This window comes from Pseudochaenichthys georgianus, chromosome 19, assembly GCF_902827115.2.
Source record: "Pseudochaenichthys georgianus chromosome 19, fPseGeo1.2, whole genome shotgun sequence".
Lineage (NCBI taxonomy): Eukaryota > Metazoa > Chordata > Actinopteri > Perciformes > Channichthyidae > Pseudochaenichthys > Pseudochaenichthys georgianus.
In genome coordinates this window covers 20,842,702-20,848,608 of record NC_047521.1, presented here as the reverse complement: position 1 = coordinate 20,848,608, position 5,907 = coordinate 20,842,702, and the positions used below count along the sequence as shown (strand labels likewise).

General features: G+C 40.1%; 1 long non-coding RNA gene across 1 annotated transcript; it reads left to right on the top strand.

The window, feature by feature from the left end:
• The first annotated feature begins 2,864 nt into the window (after positions 1-2,864).
• On the top strand, positions 2,865-5,654 carry LOC139435827 (uncharacterized). Its single transcript, XR_011645029.1, has 3 exons — positions 2,865-3,183; positions 4,807-4,960; positions 5,311-5,654. It is a non-coding gene; the product is annotated as an uncharacterized lncRNA (long non-coding RNA).
• The last annotated feature ends 253 nt before the right edge of the window (positions 5,655-5,907 follow it).

Sequence of the window (5,907 nt, the reverse complement as noted above, 5' to 3'; positions counted from 1 at the left end):
GTGGGGGGCGGGGCTAATCAAAAGCCCTTTGAAATATGTGTTCCATCATAATTGCAATGTGTATACAGCGTTTCGTGAATATCTGGAAAACTATATGCGAGTAGTTTGGAGTCATTTGAGACATGTAAATCGTCAAAAATGGTACATTCTCTGTTAGCTTACGTTCGCCCCGATTGAGCTAGCAACTATTTTATTCGCAATTTAACATGATATTGGATATGGGCTTAACTTGTCCTGGACTGGAATTTTCCCGATCTTTTCCCGAGGAGGTGTTTGTGAAAAAGCGCTTAAAATGCATGAATAACACAGATTTTTCAAAATGGCCGACTTTCTGGGGGGCGGGGCTAATGGAAGCTATTTTGAAATATGTCCGCAATTCCATCAGTAATGTCTGTGGCAAGATTGGGGTAGTTTGGAGAAACTATATGTGACTATCGCACAATAGGGGGCGCTACTGAGCTGGTGTACAAAAATGTAAAAAATTTTTGTACAGTCTGGAAAAAGACGTGGGTTGTGACGTGTGTTCCAAGTTTTGCGTCCGAAAGTCATTTTAACGATTTTGTGGCATTTAAATCGTCAAAATTGGTACATGTTCCGTTAGCTTACGAGCTCCCCGTTTGAGCAGTCGACTATTCATTCGCAATTTAGCATCACATTGGATATGGGCTGGTCTTGTCCTGGTTTGAAATTTTTCCGATCATTTTCCTAGGACAAGTATTCGAAAATGCGCTTAAAATGGACATATTTCAAAATGGCCGACTTCATGGGGGGCGGAGATAATGGAAGCCATTTTGAAATATGTCCGCATTTCCATGAGGAATCTCTGTGCCAAGTTTCGGGTAGTTCGAAGAAACTATATTTGACTACCGCACAATAGGGGGCGCTACTGAGACATATTTGCTAAAACGTCCGATTTTTTTCTACAGTCTGGAAAAGGTTGTGGGCTGTGACATGCGTTCCGAATTTAAAGGCCGTAACTCATTTTCTCCCCTACTTATGGCTCGGTACATTTTTTAACCCTTCGATTTCGAGAAAAAACTGAATAGGACACGCCCACATTTTTCATTGGTTGCGACCCTTTAAATCTGAGTTTATACTCACCCTGCCAGTATGTCTATGACAATATATATTTTTTTAGTCCATCGGTTCTTGAGATATAAATTAGTTGTGTTTTTGGCGCCCCCTATTGTTCGAAATGAACATTGTTTGTTGTGCCTATTCCCCAAGACACACTGAACCTATCCACCGAAATCTGTGATATTTGGATATATTTTGGATGAATTGTGAGCATTTATGTGTAGGCCACACCCTTTTGCTAATACGTTTTGATTGATGTCGGCCACATTTTTCCACACCTCGTGCTCATGTTGTACGGTAATGTGTCTGCCCCTCCATTGATGCTGTGCACTAAGTTTGGTTTGGAAAATCAAGAAATTGGAATTTAAGTTAATATTTCAATGTTTTTCACATTATGCTAATTAAATCAAAGTAGGCGGAGCTTCGGGATATGAGAGGATAATATGTAGAGCTGCTCCACCCGGATAAGTGTGCAAAATTTCAGGTCCGTCAGACTTACGCTGCGACTTTGTAAATTTTTCGAAACACTGAATTTACACAGGTGGCGCTAGAGAGCAAGTTGAAAAAATTTCTCCCATCGAATCCAGAATGTTAACATTTTCACCGGTCCTGGCGGCGTTGCCAAATGTCGCTACATGAATAGTGTCGTAACCCCCTCAAAAACAGGTCGAAAGTGCAGAACCGGTAACAGAAGAATAATAATACTGACGATTTCAATAGGTCTTTGCACTACGTGCTCAGGCCCTAATGAATGGTGACTTTAACTTTACCTTTAACTATATACCACTCACATCAGACATTTACACTTGGACACGCTAAGATGAGCAAAACATGAATGATAACAACATGTCACAAACAATAGTACTGCTAATGCTCTACAGTCAGACAATTGTTACCCTTTAAACATTATTACACGTTCGGGAATTAAGTTCTCATGAAATGACATAGATGGTTAAGGGCCCTCTTTAACTATATAGCTCTCTGCTTTACAACTGTATTTTTGCACGATATGATATGGCTGTTCTTGAGCTCATTAATTGTGCATACAATGAATTAGCTTAGCAGACAGCTTTAAATCGATTTACCACCTTAACATTGACTATTTTCTTATATTTATTATTGGCTTTAACTTTTAGTCAGCCAATGTCTCCTACTGCAGCATTGGCCTCTGTACATTGACGTGCAGGACGTCAGATGATCTCGTATCCGCTGGCTGAGCCGGCACGACGTGGTGAATGGCTCGTGCAGTCGAGTTTTCACTGTAGCTGCCCTCGGCAATAATCACAGCAGAGTCTCGACGGATGTAGTTTCTTTAATGGTCTTTCAATCATCGTGAAAACTAAAATATATACAGACATAGAACAAGTACAAATCATTGATTAAATCACAAATATATATTCACGGATCAAACAAACACTTGTAATCAGTCGCCCAACCTCTTGCCAGATACAAAATAAAAAATAAAAATAAATATTAAATTAAAAAAAATATATTTAAAAAAAATATATTTAAAAAGAAAATATATTTTATATTTAAATTTTTAATGAACAAGGTAAATATCATACAATTAGTATCACAAAAATGTATAATCTACAATACAATCTCGTTTAAAATGGTGTTACGATGTCTAAAGTTACTGATAAGTCACCTGTTTCCTGCCTGGCCTTGCCCATGGCATTAGTTTATCATTACGGGGCAGAGCCCCTGAGCGAAACAGCAGCAACCAGCAGGTTGCAAAAGTCTCAATAGTAAACTGTGCCGCCGAAACATAATTTCAGCCAATCAGCGCCGTCAAATATTTTGGTCACGTGGGCGCTCAGGTTGGCGCCCATGTTGCTTACGTGCGTTGACGTGATTTGTTTTTTAGACTCGTGAGTAACCAAGGTGACGCAGTATTTGGATGAGAATGGTGTGCAGGTGGAGTCGCTGGAGCCTCGGTCCGCCCAAGAGCTACTCTCCAATCCTTTTGAAAGGAGAAGTTTGGGAGATAAATTGATACTTAAAGACCTTGGACCGGACCAACCCGATTTGTATATATCACAGCAGGCTCGTGAAAAAGACAACGTATCAACAAGGCTTCTCACATGGCTAGCTGGATGCAAACAGGTAAATGCTATCTTTTGTTTCACATGCTTGCTCTTCAAACAGCCGGGGACAGATACGATCTGTTCAGAAACTAGACAAAAGTTAAACAAGTACAAACCACAGACTGTCTGTGTCATGGAGAATACAGTCGCTGGTTTATTTATGTCTGTAGGCCGTTGTTGTGAGTGTGTACGGTCGGAGCATATATAGCGTTAGTTTAGCCAAGCTCCATTCAGGGAACAAGCATTCTAAAAGGTTTTTCGCCTGCCGTCTGTCTGCAGACTTGTCAAAGCATTAATTCATGGTTTTTACTAACCGGTATCAGTATGTTGTTACGTCGGCATCATTTAGAAACGTGTATTACAATTTAATCACGGTAAAATATGTTCATGTTGTTGTAGCTCCCGAGCCAGCTCGTCTTGTTTGAATGATGCGAGTAAACACAGCTGACAGCTGCGGTGAAACTCGAGCGACTGGAGCGATGCGATAGGAGCGTTTAGAGAGAAGCGAATATTCGCATCTTGTCCGGTCTGAACGCAGCATTAAAGCGAGCTCCACGCTGCACTGGAATCGCGCCATTACATCACCAGAAGTCCTAATTTAAGGGGTCATCTGTCCCAAAAAAAATTTTTTTACTCACTCTATCAATAGCCCCACCAAAAATATTTGCCACCACTGCTTGTAATACAGTCCCTGTAACGTACCTCGCTCCGCTCACCGAGGGTGCAATATGTGCGACGTCAGGCATGGCAGTCTTTATCTTAAAGGAGACCTATCATGCTATATTTAAATGATATAGTGTATGACCATACCTATATAAGGTATATTTATACATTTTATTTTTCAAAATACCAAACAGATCATTTTTTAGACATGCCTCGTTTCGCTCATTTTCGCTTTATTCTAAGCCTGTCTTTGAAAATTCTGAGCAGCAGCTGACCACGCCCCCCTGCAGAAGAGCAGGCATGAGCCGGCGAGAGTCACGTTACCGTGCTTGCTGTGATTACGAGTGTGGAATAAACATGTCATCTCAGAGCAAAGCATGTGTTCAAGCATATTATCAATTTGATCCAGAAACTGACCCTGAAGCAGCGGAGGTTTTGGTGGAGGTGCAAAAATCTCAGTTGCAGCAGGACGTTTCTGAATGGTTAGCTGACAAGCTGTTGTCCCTATTTATTTTACTCTGTTACGATGCTTGCTCCTTATTCCGTTCATATTTTGGCTAATTAGCAAGAATGCAATGTGTACAGTTTGTAACGCAAAAACAGCGATATATATATATATATTTATAAAGGGAGACATTCATATTTTCAGCATATATACAACGGCCTCATTGCGTTTATTAATAGTTTACAGTCCTTTTCTTCCAACATCGTGCAACAACCATTGGAAAGTTGAATAACTTAGGATGATAAAAAGTATAACTCCAACAACACCTCAGTTGTCAGCAATGTGTGTAGTTTCATGTGTTTTTAAAAGCTCAGTTATTGACTTATTTGTGCAAATTGCGCCACGATGCCTTCTGAACGGAGAATGTGTGCTGCATGGAGATACCACAGGTAACATTTTTGACAGCTTTACTAAGTTGTCTGTTTAAATACATCTCACATGTCATTCAATATATGTTTATCACAATATGTCAAGACAGATGCAGTAACTTGAGGACTCTGTAACCTGTATGGTGGACCATCCTGGATTGGAGCCTGTGTGCCTAAATGTGTTCTCCCTGCAGAATGCATTGAATATTTACAGAGCTGAACATGGTGGACTACAGTTGAGGCAAATAGAGCAGTTAGTGGTTTGTTTGTTTTGACTGAAATTGTAAAACGAATGCTAATATTGTTCATGGAAATAAATACTGGTGTATATGGCTTTATGCAATCTTTCATTCTGTCATTGTACATGTACTATTATATACTACACAGCAATGGCATAACACACCCATGTGTACGACAAAAAGGTCCACACACACAACCTTATGCTTTTGAAATCAGAATATTCTTTACCCATCCAAACATGAATAATCACGACACATTTTGATTTCAACTCGGAACTTTATTGTCAAAATCAACGGTTAAAAAAAACCATAAAAAAAACTAAATGTAGCCTAATTGTATTTTGTATAAATGACACTAAATATTTTTACAGAAGCTTTGTGAGCTGGTGCTGGGGCTTCCTTGGACGCAGGATCAGAGTGGTGATTCCGGCCTGCGTTGTCATCAGGATACGCAGGGAGTTTCCTGATCCGTGGAATGTCGATGTTGGGTTCAGACAGCAGCCAAATTGAACCATGTAGCGATGACCTCCTCCCTGTCAGGTCGCTCATAATGGTGCAGGGTCCACAAAGACTTGGTCGAAGATGAGGTCCATCAAGTTGGCCACGTAGGGCTGTGCAATGGTAAAAAAAGCACAACAAAAAATGTGGTTTAGATTAGTATATGCATGAAAAAAACTGAAACTTCTTTCTAATTTTTTTATTTTATATTTGTAAATAGGTGTATAATAAATATTTTAAACACTTACGGAATGCGGGGTCAGTCGGTTTTGCTCTGCATTCTCCCTTCCTGGCCTTTGGGAACTGCAGTTTATACAGAGGGTTTCCAGTGGATGTAGTGGCTTGTGCACGCTCAGCGTTTTCATTGTAGTGCAGGGCTGCCAGGTACAGTCTTTCATTTCCGCCATGATACAAAAAAATGTAAATAATAGCAAAGGATGTACAAATTGTCACTAATTAGTAAGTATGTG